This window comes from Halictus rubicundus, chromosome 14, assembly GCF_050948215.1.
Source record: "Halictus rubicundus isolate RS-2024b chromosome 14, iyHalRubi1_principal, whole genome shotgun sequence".
Classification (NCBI taxonomy): domain Eukaryota; kingdom Metazoa; phylum Arthropoda; class Insecta; order Hymenoptera; family Halictidae; genus Halictus; species Halictus rubicundus.
Window position 1 is genome coordinate 10,595,675 of NC_135162.1, and position 16,577 is coordinate 10,612,251.

At 46.0% G+C, this 16,577-nt stretch overlaps 1 protein-coding gene and 1 non-coding gene across 2 annotated transcripts in view; one reads left to right on the forward strand and one right to left on the reverse strand.

The window, feature by feature from the left end:
• Alpha-man-ia (alpha-Mannosidase class I a) overlaps positions 1-16,577 on the reverse strand; it is a 634,153-nt gene that overhangs the window by 577,360 nt on the left and 40,216 nt on the right. The window lies entirely within an intron of this gene.
• Trnag-gcc (transfer RNA glycine (anticodon GCC)) lies at positions 3,122-3,192 on the forward strand. The gene has a single exon. It is a non-coding gene; the product is annotated as a tRNA-Gly (tRNA).

Genomic DNA, 16,577 nt, shown 5'->3' on the forward strand with positions numbered 1-16,577 from the left:
GCATTTAATTATAAAATCTTCCTCTGAAGTTAGCCTTTGCATAAAGATCGGTACTTTAATAACACCCGGACACAAGAGGGAATTCACAGATGTAAAAGCGCGTTCCTGCATCAATTAAGCCCTGTTGCGCTCAAGAACCGTGTCGACGAGTTGTCAACGAGGCGACTCGCGTATCTCGTCCCTAACTAAATTTCGCACGGGTCTCTGCGCCGGATGCTGCGACAGAAGGGTATCCGGCACCGCGTTCGCGAAAACTTTTTGAGGCGGCGGAGCGCGTCAAGGCTCGCGGTTTTTCATTTCCAAAAAAAAATTTCGAGTTCCAGCTGACCAATAGACTCGACATTCTTGGAGGAATTTCTCCAAACCCTTCTATTCTTTTCTAATTTTTTTCTCGCCAGGCTGAAAGTCGAAAAATATTAGAGGGGCCCATAAGTGATCAATTATTTTGAAATCTAAAACAAACTTTGTAGTAAATTCAAGTTTTTATTTCTTATTGTCAAGGACAGTTTGCCATCTTTCCTGCAAATTTTCAATCCCCCTCTTATAGAAATCCAGGGTTCGTCAAGCAAAATATGACTCAAGGACACCGCCATTTTATTACAGGGTTGTCAAAAAAAATTATACTTTTCAGAATATTTCGAGCACAGGCTGCTTCACCGAAAACTGTAAACGAATACGTGTTTCGACGATCGGTACGGAACTAAAGGCAAAACAAATTCTGCGCAAATAATCGATTACTTATGGGTACCGATTTTCAAGAGTCTCGCCTAACCTCGAAGAAACTTCGCCGCGAACAGGTTGCCGTCGGCGAGGAGTGGCTGGAAACCAAAATGAAGGTGGAACGTTCGCGAGAATTCCGGCGCGTCGGTGTGCGCGGCGAAATAATCCTGCAAGTTTGTTGCGAACATAGATAAAACGTTGTTACTACGGCGGCGACATGTCCTCAGAGCGGCGGAACGTTTGACGATTGCGAAGATGGCGTCCTCCGTTGCTCGGTTGAATGGGGTTGAAACGAGAGCTTTGCGAAACTCGGTTTGCGACAAAGTTCGTGTCCTCTCCAGCGTAAACGCTCGTTATCTCTGATCTCGTATCGCCGGCATAGGCGAGGAGACCTTCTCGCGATACCGGAATCGCGAAACCGGGTGAAAGTTATCGGACTATACACGCCGCCGCGATACGCTTATACTTCGGAAGATGGGTAACCGTACCCGGGGATCTTTAGTTATAACCGCGACTAATCTGTTGTCGAATGAAGGACGTTAATTAAGGCCTCCTCGAGGAAATGGAACTTCTCGGCTCCGGTACCGGTTTTCTTGCAACTAGGGGATGGATGGGCCGAGAACCCTTCTAGCTGGCAATATTCTCTTGTGCAACGACCATGGTACTGATGAAATAAAGCCTGCAGGGCGTGTTCCATGCATATATTACACACTGCGGAACCAGCAGAAGTCTCCCTCAAAGTAGCTGCGTTTAAGGCGGAGACATTCTTTTAAACAATATCCACCTCCCAATATCACAAGTGTTCTTGCTTGGCTCGACGTTAAGGAATACTTGCCGCTCTCGGCGGCGGTGAATAGAAAATTATGCCAGCGCAACAGCGCGGGGAAAACTGTGTAATACCACAGGGAAACTAATAAACTATGATATTGCGAAGTCTCGGTAAGAATTATAAACGCCAAGCATCGGAGACTTTGATCTACAACAAGCCTGTTCAACGTCCACGATTTTCTTGCCGTACGCAGGGCGACGGGCTCCTAGCCCCGCCCCTTCGGGCACGAAGCCCCGCCCCTGCGGGTAGGGCTGCATGCATTTATCGCACGCTTTGTCCATAGCCGCTAGACTTGTTCCCCCACTCTAACTCCCCCCTCTACCTATTCCCCCACGCTTCCGCCAAGGTCACGTGACTGACCCGGTACTGGCAGAGAGAGAGAGAGAGGGTAACTTGCTCCCTACCCTCATCTGGCGACTATGGTTGTACCCACTTGACTCTACGCATAAAACAGGACAACGGTGTTCCAATGAACCTTTAATAAATTAATAAAAAATCAAATAGATTGCAAAATTAATTCTTTTATGATCGAATAAAATAAAAGAGTTCTTCCTGGGCAAGCTACCAATGATTTGCATTTAAAATTGCTGACAGGTGATTGCGATTAATTTATCCAGCTACCCTAAAATCACTGTTTACGTGCCCAGTGATGAGAGAGCGTGATGAATTCGTCTTTTTATTTTTGTACAATTAACGCGGACTAGTTGTTAGGTTTGTACGGTTATCTCTCGGAGAGGATCGCAGCTGTTTATGCGGCATTGTGGCGGTTTTGCAAGTGGATGAATGGGCAAGTTAAACGCACGGACGTGGTAAGGTGGATCGGGGATTAAGTAGTTCCGCGGGATTATGGTAATGTCGCTGCTCCGCGATACGGCTCGAATGTTTTTGAATCAAGTAGATGCTACGCGAGACGTCGTAACGAGGGGAGTGTATTGTTTCCGTCTCTGGCTGAAACATTCTAACGTGCAAGTGACATCGCCGCTCGAGAGAATCTCGATCTCGTTGCGCCACTGATAAGCCGTTGTTTGAACAAGTTGAGCAAGACGGTTTTCCGCAGAGAGTGCTATGAAAAGTATTCCGGCGAAATTAGTATGTACGTGATAGGAAACTCTGGGACAATTTGAAACGTTGACGGGTGACGGAATTATTTGTCCAGATTTTAAAATGAATTTTCACGTTAATATATTCGTTGTACCAAATTTGATTAGGATCTGTAAAATGCAAGAGAGTTGTAGGACTAAATATCATACATTTAATTTTTTCAATTTTTATTTCATTGAATAGCTTACTTTGATTTTATAGAATTTTTGAGGTTTCTAGTTTGGCAGTCAAAGTGTTAAAACGTAGGATGCATTGTTGCTTGGTATAATTATTGCTTTAGTACTGCATGGTATAAATGTAGGTTATTTGTAATATTAAATTTATAGGGAGATTCTATACGGTGTACTGTAATATATTTTTAATGGACTATTTTGTGCGACGTATATTTTCCTGTGAAATAGAATTTACTTTATGCGCGACATACTTATTTAAAGCCGATTAGGGACGAGTCGGGAGATGACTATGGTATAAGCATCGGTGGTTCAGTGGTAGAATGCTCGCCTGCCACGCGGGCGGCCCGGGTTCGATTCCCGGCCGATGCAAGTTCTTTTTTTTTAATTTTATATGAACAAATATCACCCGTACCTAACCTATTTTAATAAATTCAAGTATTGCCAAAATTATTTTGAACCTAATGTAGGAAAAAAAAGGTCAGCTGAAAACAAGAATCACACAATTACGACCCAGTGTATTTTTCTGTTTTTATTTTATTTACTTTTCACTTGCACAATGCAAGTTACCACATTTTTACACTTGCTGACGGGCAGAATAATAAAACAAAAGTCGTGTCGAACTTTTGAACTGTAAGGTGGGTACATCTAGCGAGAACGCGGGAAAGTCAGTGTATTTTATACGCTCTCGTGATAACACCGAGGCAAGTTTTACGGAAACTGCAATTCAGAAAATTAAAAATTTTTTCACATGTAATGAAATAATACACGTCCCTAACAACAACTTTTTAAACCAATATAATAATTTACTATTCAGTCAAACGTTTCTTCTATCACCTCATACAATAAAAAATTCCTATTTTGCATTGGTAAAACTGTTTTCGCTCAATTTGCTTCGAAATAATTATTTAGTTAGTACCTACATATTGACCCTCCAGGATAAAATTAACAATAACAACGACTGTGAAAAATCCAAGGTCATCAAAACGCGGCCGAGGTCCGCGAAACGTTTCGTTTCCATAATAAAAGCGCTTCATTTATTATTACAAAAATCAACCGTCTCCAAATTCCATTTAATAGCGAAAGGGTCCGAACGCGTTCACCGAAACGCGGAACACTTTCCGGCAGCGTTCGCGAAACAAACGGGAATGCAATTCTATGAATGAGCTGGTCGGCGACCGGGCATACGTGCATTTCTACGGGCCGGTGATTAGCATAAGTTGCGCTTTATTTCGCGCAGGCGATACGCGTTTGTATGCACGGACGTCGTGGAGAAGGAAAGGGGACGATTGCATTGTTGCGCGGGTATAAGGCGGCGTTTTAGCGTGACATAATTTGTCACGCCGTAATCGGCCGTGGAACCGGACCCCCGGTTGCATGCACGTGAAACGCAAACTGCGCCGACGAACGCGACTTTCCACCTGATTACTCTGTCGTGTTTTTGCCTCTAAATGGGTTACACACACACACAGACACACGTGCACAGAGAAAGATAGCACACGTGTGCCATCGTTACACCCGGTGCATTCAGACTTCTCCAAATTCTATGGACGGGAGCCCCCTCGGATTATTTCTATCTTTATTTTTCCAAGGTTGTTTCAAGGTCACTTCGTGTTTTCCAGACGGAACGCCATATATTTTGATATTATGAAAGTATAGGGAAAAACAAGTGCGGCACACGTCTTTCAGATGACCTTGAGACCCTGTATGTAATTAAAACAGGCCTCCCACATACTAAATTATCGTGCTTCACAATGCACGCTTCGCAAAAGTATCAAGTGAAACTGTGAAATCGCTTCGGACAGTATAAAAAACGAAACAGATAACGGGAAGAATCGTGGACCGGGCGATTAAGCTTCGCATAGCGTGAATTCACGAGCATGCTACTCATGCACGAATCCGCCTGCGTAACGGTGGGAGGGGAGGGGAGCGGGGCGGGGGAGATAAAAGCGTTCGCATGGAGTCTTATCATCGGATTCTCGTTCTATGGACGGAGCCGCGAACAAATTTCCAGAAATCGGATCGACGTCGACGGGCGCGTGATAAATCACGGCGGCATGAAATCCGGCTGGCAGAGAGAGAGCGGTGATTTCGGCCGTTCGATTAATTGACGGAAAAGGGGACGTGGAAGAGAGCGTTGCGTAAGTTCCGAGCGTTTAACAAGATTCTGCGGTGAATGGGGAACGAGTGCTTGGATTTCGAGAGCGATGGACAGCCGCCAACCGTTTATACGGTTTGCTGTAACTCGATGAAAAATCGGCCGCCGGCGTATCGGGTTCCTTTTCAGCGGAAAGTTCCACGGGGAACGATTACCTCGACGATAATGAGAGCGCCGGCGCTCGGTTAAATTAATTAGGACCCCGCGACGCACGGATCGGAGCAGTTGAACCTGTCGAGAATTGTCAATGTCTCGAATTTAAATTGCTTTCCGTGGGCTAAATTGTTTTAGCGTCTTTCTTGTTTAATATTTGATGCGTAAAGTGTTCATCGACGTACTCGTGGCATTTTTCCGAGTGAAACGAGTCCAAACACGGCACACTTCGAAGCACATTTACCTGTTCAATTGACGCTTCAAGTGGAACCTCCATTATCCGAACTCATACACAATTTTCACGTAAACAGTACCATCCAAAGCCATGCGTATACAACACGATTCGGTGTACGCATCGGCAAATATTGAACCTCCTAGATTTTAGCTGAATAACTGTTCGATTATCTGAACAGTTCGGATAATAGAGGTTCCACTGTATCGCGAATTAAACGAGTAAACAAGACTCAAATCACATCGTGTTTGGGCTCGTTTTAATCGGAAAAATGTCGGGAATGCGTTGATAACAGTTCCACAAAGAAATAATTGAAAATAAACAAGTTCTGTCGCAAAATGAATACCGTCCGACAAACACACCGGTGTCGATCTTGTTTTCTCGCTTTTTTGTTTCTCGTCTTTTGCTAGGTTTTAGCAGTAATAATGTCCGGCTGTAAACTGCATAAAAACGAACGGCTGAAGGCTCTTATGTCAGAAAACCAATAACATTTGATATGATCCAGTTACAGCCGGCACGGGGAAGCGGAGTTTCTTTGTTATCAGAGCGGAAGAGTTTCGCGTGTCTTAGGGAACGGTGGAAACGCAGTGTCCCAAGGACACGTCCAACTCACGGATGACAACAATGCAACCAGCGCCGGATGTGCATGAATCGTAACATCCACGGAGCAGCCACTCACGGTGCCCGTATAACTCTGTAATCCACTTCGCAAGTTGCGACTCTTCAGCCGGCATGTTTCAGGCGGGATATCATCGGCCTACTTTCCCGCAGAAGCTGAAGAGCCGCATAAACCATAGTCATATTTCGGACGACGGTACAAGGAACCTGTGCCGCAGACTTCACCGCGGATGCGTCTCAACGAGACCTACTACATTTTTCATTTTTCGACTGCAAATTTTACGACAACACACGCGCGCGCAGACATGTAAATCGTATTGTTAAAGACACACGAGTTTAAGTGGAGTTTGCGAATCTTAAGATTTCTTCAAGTTTTGGATTTTCAAGGTTTTGGGGTTTTTTTGGATTTTTCCACCCATCTCTTGGAACTTTTTGGGAATGAGGACAGTTTTTGGCGCTGGTGGATTTTTGCAGGGGTTCCGAGGTGCTCGAGGAGGGGAACGTCGGTAAGGAAGAGCCCTAAGCAAGTTTTGGAGGAATTGCGGTTGAGGAACTACTTCAGTTTCAGGTGGCGCTAATCGCGAGATTATGTTTTACGCTGGCGTCAGCCTGCACCGCGTGCACATTTGCATCTTATTGTCGCGGTGATAGGCAGGCGGCCGCGCTCATGCCGAAACTTCCGGCGAACAATGATGCGAGGAGGATTTCTTTGTGCGGTGTCAGTTTGATGCGGATCGCCCGAGATTTTCTGTAATTTTGCCAACGGACCAAACGAAATTAGTTATCAGTATACTTCGCAGGAAAACGAAACAGTATTCAAACGATTATTTGCGCAAAATAAAAATGGTCCGAGGCACTTGAAACAAACTGAAGTTAAACGAAAGTGTATGTTCTCTTGACAACCATCTTAATAACCAACAAAAACACAGTGGCCCTGTGAAAGGGTGAAACTCGAGCCAAAAAGATCGAAATATTCGCGGCGATGTATTGGTTCCGTAGGAAACAACTGTATCATACTTCTCGGGCTAATTGCGGCCGTTTTTCGACCAATTAATTTGCCCCGGTAATTAAATTTGCATGTAATTGTGAGACCCAATTACCCCGGCGGCGATTCTCCGGGCATCGACGTTTACAAAAGCCGGGGACACAACAAGTGACCTACGCGGAGATCAAAGGAAACCAAAATGTGTTAGTTTATGAGCCGGTCACGGGACGCGGCCACAGGAGACGCAACAGAGCCCGTTGCTTTGCATATAGGCCGGCCGTATCACCGTTGCACGCATTTGCATCTTTATCATCGTATCATTTGCAAACAGCGGCCACGGTTTCGTTGATGCCGGCGCTCCATGATTCGATGACAAAGAGGCACCTCTAGCGTTCCCGACGAAAACCGAAACTTCGAAAACGAAGCAACCACCATTAATTACCTTTTTCCTGTTATTTAATATTACCCACTAATTTGGCACTATAGGAGAATCGGACTGGAGAACTATATTATGTATTTCTTAAATAATACAGAAAATTAACGATACGCACTTGGTCGTTTGTTATGTAGATGATCAGCACTAGAACTACCAAGCCCTAAACGAGACTGATGCATTTTGCAATTTTCTAGGCCCGCTAGAGCCCAGCTTGCTACGGCCCTGCCCAGAGTTGCCAGATCGAGACTTGTTCCCCCACCCTGCCCTTCCCCTTCCGTGACGCATCCCCACGCCTGCGCCACGGACGGTCACGTGACGCGATGCGCGCTCCCAATTGGCGTTGCGTCCGCGTCTGCGCGGTGACTGACTCGGTAGTCGCAGAGAGGGGGTAACTGTATACCCCTCAACTCTTCAATGTATTTATTCGGCAATGTTGAAACAATTTGTTGTACTGCAAATAGGTATAGAGACAGCATTGAAAACTAATTCAGGACCGACACTATTAAAAAAGATCGGTGGAAGCCACGAGAGATCATGGTCGAACACTCGATCAGGATTGCCGAGAGGCGGAATAGAAGGGGGCTATCGTGAGCATCGAGCGTCCGGGGACAATCACCATTTTGCAATAACGAATTCCGCGTAACGACGCGTTGCTAATTGCAAGGATCAGCAAGGGAACAACGAGATTCGAGGAAACGGGTGGCTACGCGAACACTATAATTTCTCAGGGACGAAGTCCAGGGACTGGCCGCAAAAAGAGTGGACCGTGGGGGTAGGGGAGGGGGGAGGGTGTGGGGAGAGAGAACAGAGGAGGAAGAGGATCGAAGGACAATGCTTCGACGGTCCGCAGGATACCACGGAAGAGGAGGGTTGGATGAACCTGAGGATGAAGAGGCCAAAAAAAAGAAGAGGAAGAAGAAGAAGAAGAAGAAGATTGCAGCGGAAAAAAGAAGAAGATACACGGCCGCCGCTCTCTTATCCCGGTCGATTCGTTTTATCGGCGTCGTTGAGACGAGCCGGATGATGAGTTTTCCCTTATTTGTTTTCATCCAATAAGCGAAAAACAGCCGGCCCCCACCCCCTCCCCTCTCGCTCCCATCGTTTACCGGAAGAGGTCCCGGGAGAGACCCGGTCTCGCCCGGCGAACGCTATCCCGCTGAATTCGTGCCGACAATCATGCTAGTCGCCGAGACAATCCGCCTCGACTACCTGCGAAAACGCGCCGCTTCATGGATAAACCGTTTCGACGATGGCCGACGAGTCGTGGAACCGCGGCCACGAGCCACGCCGTTCCGAGATACAGACCGAGACAAAATTATGGTTGTCCAAGCACATACGACAGACAGCAATGCTCCGACAATCGGGGTATATTTAAAACATTATTATCAAAATATTATTAGCAGACAATGTTACACAAATACGGTGAAACCTTGATCTAAGCGCGACTAGGCTACGCGATCTTAGTCGCTTTACCTATCCCCTCCACCGGGGGGTCATACTCCGCGAGGGGTCGTCGCGGTCACAGGACAATAGTAGCCCTACACGATCTATGTCGGTGCAAGGACCCGAGGATCAACACTTTACCGTGTTCATTTCTGTTGAACAGTAAATACAGTGGTTTCTCTGTATATGTCGCCAAGGCCTGGATGGTAAATGTCGCGGAATTATTCCCACTACCGCGGGCTATACCCCCAAGCTCGACAGACCTCGGATACCAAGGAGTGTAAACATAACACGGCTCGGGTACGTCCCCTGGACGATATATGTCGCTGGCAAGACCCCCGTGTTGTTGACATATATCGAGAATTCACTGCACACGCCTCGGCCGTGGAGTGCGATAACCAAACAGCGTTCGCGTGCGCAGGTATAGTCGGCTAACCTTTCCGTGTGTGAAAACCAGTAACACGTTGACAGGTGCAAAGGTAGTGTGGTGGTGGGAACGTAAGGTCGTGACATTGGAAGGGAACCATCGAATACGGTAAAACGGGCACTTGCATGGCCGACAACCTGGTCGTCGATGCGTAAAATTAGACTTTGCTCGCCAGAGACTTGGCTGATAGTGATCTTAAGATTTCCCACGTGACGTTAACTCGGTGCAGTGGGTCCTGGGAACCATGGTTGACCCGAAATTTATCAAATCATCAAATCGTTGCTGCTTGCACTAGGGCGACTTTGAACGCTAATTAACACGTCCAGGGTTACATATTTTATATTCGAGTCCCATTTTCGAATGGGAATAACGTGATTATTGATTGTAATGTTATCCGACGGAAATTAACTAATTACCGATTGGAATGTTCTCCAATGGAAATGATTATTGATTTGCAATTTTAACGGAAATGAGATAAATATAAATTGTAATGTTTTCTAATGGAATAATTTTGAATTGGAGTATTTTCTAAGGGAAAACGAAATAATTATTGATTATGTTTTCTCGTAGCAGGTATCCAATGGGGAAACTTCCTGAAGGTGGCGCAGATTCGATCATTAAAATCCTCGTTACTAATTGCAAGAGGCAACGGGGCCGCTGCTGGCCGAGAAAGTTTCTTGAGGCTACCGAAATTCATCCGCTTATCTTATCTTAAAGAAAATTGCACGCAAATGGCCGAGCTGATACGAGAGTCTTAATTAAAGCCGGGGTCTGGGTTCGCCGCGCTCATTTCGCGAAATAGGAAACACTATACCGAAACGTAAATTCGCGAGGCTGAGCGACGAGCCTCTTATTCGCGGACCGGAGAACGTTCTTCAGTCGGGAAAAAATGAAAACGAGAACGAATTATGGCGACGACTATACTTTAGACTCTCGGCCGTAAAAACCGTAGCAACTCAACGGACCAAGAATTTGTATAAAACCCGGAGCCCCATTGTTCCATTAAGTGTTCGCAAATTAATTTGTGGTTCTAACAATTGATCAGCTACAGCTCCATTACGAACCGAAATGTTTAGAACAAATACTGTTCTCCGCGAAAAAATAGAAAATTTTTCATCATTTCTATAGCACGATTATTAAGAATAGAAATAAATTATTATTTCTTTCTTCCCTCAATTTGAACATTTTTATAGAAAATGCAAATAAAAATATAAATATTAGTAATATTTTATATTATTCATGTTTTAATTTTTTAATTTTTTAATTTTTAATACATCCTTGGAGAATGGTGGGGATTGTTTTCAGGAATGTATTTTGCTCGTCTGTAGATGAAGAAATTTATGGAGGAGAGTTGAAGGAACAAGCAGCATCGGAAAGCATGGACTAGAGAAACATGGCGGACTTGTGGATTCCAGGACGTAGATTAACGTATTACGAAGTAAAATATCGAAGTACCACTGAGTGAAATAACCAGTGTGGTCGACGACGATAATTTGTGAGGATTACGTGGACGGTGTACCCCTCTCAATCTTCGAGTAATCACTGGTTGTAAATGCTAAAGGAAACTGACGACTGGCCCCCCTTCAGCGTTGCGAACCTGTCGCCGAGAAAAAGATTTCTGTCCAAGGGGACTCGTCTTTATCAATTCGTCGCGGTTATGCTCCGCGACGACCTACCATTCGTTTATATCGCAATCAAACGACCAGATCTTGAAGCATCAACGTCCACGCTCAAAATCTACATAAGGCGCGGTGCAAGCAAAAATATATAGAGCTCCACTAAAAAAGAAAAGCACATATCTCGTTTCTTAAGAAATAGTGCAAACACAACTAAAATTCATAGGTAAAAATTGAAGATTGCAAGCTGAGTGATAATTCAATACACTTTTGGGAATCAGTGCTGGGTCCATGTAAAGATAAAAACTTTTTTCCCTTGACACCATTTTTCGTCCATTTTTGTCGGTAACATGGTCGCTCTACCTTATCGAGGATCTACGGGGTCATTGTTCTCAAGTGATCGTTTTGTGGTGCAAGAGGGCCCCGTAGCGAGAAAATTTGAAAATTCGTGACACAAAAATTGAAATGCATTAAACATTGCAAGATTAATAATAATAGGGGGCCACACACTCGTAAGAATTGCAAGGTGAATAATAATAGAGACCAATCCAATTTTGGGAATCAGTGCTGGGTCCATGTAAAGACGAATACTTTTTTCCCTTGAAACCATTTTTCGCCCATTTTTGTCGGTAACATGGTCGCCCTACCGTACCGAGAATCTACGGAGTCATTGCCCTCAAGTGATCGCTTTGTGATAGAAGAGGGCTCCGAAGCGCGAAAATTTGAAAATTCGTGACAAGAAAATTGAAACGAATGAAAAATTGCAAGATTAATAATAATAGGGGCCCGCCCACTCGTAAAAATTGCAAGGTAAATACTAATAGAGACCAACGCGAATCAATGAAAATTCCCTAGATGACGGTCGAATTTCTGTAAATAAAAATCGAATTTATAAAAATTGAAATAAATTACAGATTGCAAGGTAAACAATAACAGAAGCGTATACACTGTTGGGAATTATCGTTCGTTCTCGAGCTCGCCGTAAAATCCGTCTAAAGTTTAAACTCTAAACGATGGTCGTCGCGATACAAGAGGAGCGCGTCATTTTGAAAATTCGCGACATTCCCGAAGCATTCCCTGGGGGAGGGGGCAGAGGGATTCGGGCCCGGTATCCGACAAATGTAACGTCCCGCTAAAAACGTAGTTTAGGGTTTCTTACTCATCCTCCTGGCCGGCCGGGCGGCTCGTCGTCGAGCGTGCTGGTACAGTTGTGACGGGATTCCATCGGAACGACTTTCACAGGCTCTCTGGAGCATCTGCGGGCCGCGTCGAAGTACGACGTGTTACATCGAATCGTACACGGGTAAAGTTTTGCGAAATGCCGGCTGCCGATGCACGCGATCCCATCGTTCCCCGTGCGCGCCGAAAGAAAACCGGATTCGCCGGATGAAAGTTGGTTTTTCAGGGTTTCCGGCGAAATCATTCGCTTCATCGAAACAAAAATATTCCTTGACGACCAGCACGGAGAGTTTCATTCCAGCAATTTTTATTTTCTAAATATTCTCTTCTTCTCTCGGGATTCTCGAAACGAGACATTCTTGGCTTTTGGAGACTTCAGTTGTATTTCATAATACGTATACAGCATGAACGAGAGTCGTACGAAGAGCTTGCTCGTTTTATTTCGCGGATTAACGCGGAGCAAAAAAGATTTATCCCGGCCACCCAGGAGTCTGCTTAAAGCACATCACGAAGAGTTTTTTCGTATCTTTAATACTCTACGAGATAATTGGCAGTATCACTTAAGCGGGAACAGCTCGCATATGCCATACACGAAATATTCAAACTATGTGATTCGTTCATTCCTGACGTTTTATGACCTTGAAACCGCAAGGTTCGCCAGCGTTCCATTAAAAATATTGCTGGCCACTCTCGTCTTGTCAGAAGTGTCACGAGCGCAGAAAACTCTGCGACACTGAGCTAGATACAGGCCGAGTCGCCTAACGTGTGAGGTGCATTGTACGAGGATCTTTGTTGTTTTGAAAGATACTTGAAATTTGTTTTTTTTTTGAGATCTCAAGGTCACCTCCATTTTCCTAAACGGGACCAGCCCCTTTTTAAACACCTACCACGATAGTCCCATTCATTACAAATTCAGTGACTGTAATTGCTCAAGGTCATTCAAGGTCACAGACAGAGGAACCGTCCGTACAACCTAATACTCCCTACCGATGACTCTGTTCCACCTAGATTGCCGGAAATCTCACAAAATCACCGAACAGCTACAGTGTTTACTTGATATATGTCCCCAAATGCGTAGCAGATAAAAGTCCCATAACTGTCCCCACTGCCGGGGGGTATACCCCGTGAGGGGCCGAGAAGCTCGAGAGACCTTGGTCGCCGAGGAGTGTAAGGTCGCGTGGACCAATAGTATCTCCTGGCCGATATATGTCCGTGGGCAGACCGGTGTTTTGGACATGTATCGAGTAAACACTGTACCTCATTCACGATCGGCCTAGCACGTCCAGCACGTTATTAACGGCCATTAAGCCGATCAACAATCTGGTCCAGCGATTTATACCCTGGTCATCAATGGTCCCTGGCCCCCGGGACCAATCCGTGTAAACGGTCCCGAAGAATGTCTCTTGTCCGGGGACGACGGGACGCAAAGGAGGGTGGAACAAGGATATCGACACGGTGCTCTTCCAACGAGGAGCGAATCCCGGTCCCATCGTTTCGCGGGGATCGAAACGCAGAAAGTGGCGGCCGGAGGACGTCGGAGCGGAAAGGTAGCAAGAAACGTAACAATGCAGCTGGGAAGCGTGGCGGCCCCCCGTTCGCAGATGGAAGGGGTCAGATCCGATGCAGGTAATTATCTTAGTTCCAGGTTTAATAGACGCCCGGTATTTCGGATTGGCCCTAATGACGGCGTTTTACTGAATTTATATCGTCGTGCCACCGTCGAGCTACCAGATTGCTACTGAATTATCTGTCCTCCCCTGTCTCCTTTTCTTCGCGAACCGTTTTCCCCTGCCCCCTTACGGTCGCGTTGTCCAGTCGAAAAGGGACCAGCTGTCTTTCTTCGGGCCCGTGTTGTTTGCGATGTGCCTCCTCCTCCTCCTCCTCCTCCTCCTCCCCCACTCTTTTTCGTCTTGATGTATGTTCAATTATCTGTCCACGCACGTGGTCATGGTCTCTGGAAACTGGACTGGGTTACACCGGCCCCCTAGAGTATCGGTCGGCGAGGTTCGGAGAAGAGCCGAGAGCAGTCGAGACGGAGTTCAGAAGAGAAAGACATTTGTTATGTTAGGGTACCGGGAGACGGTCTGTCTCCGAGGAGAAGAATCTGAAAAAGGATCATCCGGAACCGATAATATGCGTCTCGTCTCGCTGCGGGAACTGACTATGCCTCGGATACCTGGCATGCGACCGTGGGTGCACACGGGGTGGGAAATATACATGTGGGCAGGGGCGGAGAGGGGGAACAAAGGGTACACCATGCGAAAGTCCCGTGCATAAGAAAACGTTCCCTCGGCGCTGAGGAAGTGCTCTGCGGGATCGCATGGGAGACGAGGAATCTGTTATTGGAATTTTAACAGCATCGACCGGTGAGGTATGCTGGGACGGTCGATGGACTGGATGAACACGAGACGTATTCCTATAAGGCCAATAAGCTGCTCTTCAGCGTAGACAAGCATAGAAACGTTGTTGCGCCAGTGGGCGATTTATGTTTGCGTTTAACCCCTGCGCTGTCGAGGGATTTTTCGGAAACGCACAAGTAACCCCGCGATCAATATTTTGACGTTCTCCCGACTAGTTCGGATAATCGAGGTCCCACTACATCGTGGATTACACGGCCAAATGCGGTCCAAACCCTGTCGTGTTTGGGCTCGTTTTATTCACAAAACTGTCAGACACACGACAATAATAGTTTCGTGTGAAAATTATTAAGAACAAACCGAGTTTTGTCACATATAAGTGACACCGGTCCCGACGTTTACACAGTACCGTACTTGTTTCACGATCATACTCGCGCTTCTTCGCCTGGTTTCTTTTAACTACACTCAGGGACGGATGATCTAAGTACCATAGAATGTTTCGGGTCTATTTTCACACTGGTAGACACAACCGAAAAGCAGTAAAAAGGGACGATCGACTCCCATTGTCCCGCCGACACCCGGCGGTTCTATCTCGGAACGTCGAATCTGCCTGCCACGGCAATTCGTCCGATTGTATTGTCGGCCGGGAAATTTATGTTTATCCATTCGGCTCTCGGTGACGATAATATCGTCCCTCGAACGGTCCGTTCGGTTTTCCGTTCTCGCGAGGACAACCATAAGATTGCAGAGCGGCCTCCTCTCCACCCACCCTCGGCCCTGTGTTTTATTGTGCAGACGTTAAGAGAGCATTGTTCTTTATCGTACCCCGTGCGCGGGGTATCGTCGCGATTTTTGCAATTCTACGAGGGAGAACGCGGGTCTCCGCGGGAAAGAGTATCGCGCGGCCGTTTTCTCCGTCCGGATCCCGTGTTTATCGGCCCGAGAAGATTGAAAGACGCTGCGCGCGCATTAAACCAGCCGGAAACGACGATAGATCCGATTCGTTTGTTTGGGGAGGGTTAATGCGGCGGACGGAAACCGTCTAGCTACTTACTCGTTCGCGATCTTCAGTTAGGCGAAGGGATGGTAACGCCCCCTACCCCGACCACTTTTATATTTCTTCCTAAAATCGAATTTAAATTGATTTTAATTTTTGCTTAGAAAGGAAGGGTAACCAATGAGGTAAAAGAAAAATCGATTTTAACAGCCTTTTGACAGACTGTGTTCAAAAAGCAGAATATTGGCCACTTTTTGGGGAAACATCTTTTCCAGTCGAAAAATAATAGTGCAACGTTTTTTCCACAGAAATTGGATAAACGCATCGAACGTTTAAGCCGTGTTACACGATTCCGAATGCTACTTTTAAGGTCCAACACCTTCCCCCTGAATTGATCCGATTATCAGAGTTGGGAAACTCCCTAATTGATGAGCCGGAAATTAAAATGATAGCAATTCCAAAGCGAGAATCGCAGGATTAATGGCCTAAGCTAAGAACCCCGAAAGTTAGCTGCCCAGGTTGGGAGACTTAGTACCTCGAGCGTTCAAACCACAAGTTAACCAAATTTCGATAGTCGAGGCAGCTCGAAATTGAGTGCTCGAGAAAATTTTCTTTTAAATATAATCAACCACGTGCACAAACTCACAAATCACCCACAAATAACCTAAACGTTTGTAAATTAAAAAATTGCTGAAATATACCGAAAACATCATTGGTTCGGATAATCGAGGTTCCACGGTGTCGCGATTTAAACAAGTACGCAAGACTCAAATCGTATCGTGTTTGGGCTCATTTTAATCGCACAAATGTCGCCAATGTGTCAATAAAATTTTCACGAGGATATAATTTAGAGCGAACAAGATCCCCAAAGGTGTAGTCGGGATAACTCCTCGCAATTGTCGCGCGCACCTCGTCCGCGCGCATCGAGACGCCACGGTATAGTAAACGCGAGCCGAAAACTAGGTCAGCCGACATCCAGCGATGTTCCTTTCGATCGGGACACAATGCGTTGGCCGTGAATCGTGCGTCCAATTGAAAAGCGTTCGTTCCGTGGGTAGGCATCTTAATTCTGATGCCACTTTTGCGGCCGGAAGAATTGAAGCCGCTAATAAGCGGCCTGGTAGAGGTTCAAAAAAACCGGAGGATCGTTAATGGG